Consider the following 1057-nt stretch of genomic DNA (forward strand, 5'->3'; position numbering starts at 1 on the left):
TAGATATAGAAATAATGCTCAAGTGATAAAAACCTAGACACAACGAATACCGCAAGGATACGGATCAACTGTAGTACCAGGGTCGAACACAAGGAAGTCTAAAATAAACCTGAACTTTATAATCATTATTATTTTGATAAAATATACATAACATATAAATATGACATAATGTTATGTTTTTGTTAAGTATAAAATAACCAAATCTTAGTGTATTAAAAAAATACAATGACTTCACAAATAAAATATTAATAGTATTTGTGTTGTATTCATTAATTTGATTAAATTAAATAAATATCCATCAAATTTGATTACCGATGACATTACATAGGTTTAATATTATGCTAATATTTTATTAAAAAATATTTATTAATCAAAATATATTATTTTTATATTTATAATATCAACCAAATTTATATTATTGTTTAAAATTATATTTATTAGGCTATCGATAATTATATTTTTTTAGATACTTTGGATTCACGTAAAGTAAAACTATTTTGTCAAGTAATAAAATTTGTGAGAATATTGTTCTAATATTCTATATTTTATTCATTGATTCTATATTATAATTTATAAAAATTAAACACATAACATATTTATCTCTTTGAAAAAAATACAACATTTAGTTATCTTCGTATTTAAAATGAAGTGTATATTTTATTTAAAAATATAAAATATAGAATCAAAACAATATATAATATTTAATTTTGAAAAAAATATATGTATTTTTAGTCCGCGCGATGCGCGCGGGTTAATAACTAGTAAAAATAAAAAGAGACATAACAAAGCCGAAAGCAATCCGGATTCTGATAACCGTCGGATTCAAATCCGAATAGAAAGGAGCCTTAGAATCTGGACGGCTGTTATTTAATCTCTCTGTCTCTCTCATTTCTTTTCATTTTCATCACAGAGTACAGAAGATCAAAACAGGCCAACGAGGAAAAGCACATCTTTGGTCGAATCAGAGAGAGGAAAGGAAGGAGAAGGAGCCTGTTTGGTTCCCGGGAAAATAAAGTTCACCAGTTTTTTTTTCTTTTTCTTTTTTTCCTCTCTTTTC

Source organism: Tarenaya hassleriana, unplaced genomic scaffold, assembly GCF_000463585.1.
Source record: "Tarenaya hassleriana unplaced genomic scaffold, ASM46358v1 Cleome2, whole genome shotgun sequence".
NCBI classification, from domain to species: domain Eukaryota; kingdom Viridiplantae; phylum Streptophyta; class Magnoliopsida; order Brassicales; family Cleomaceae; genus Tarenaya; species Tarenaya hassleriana.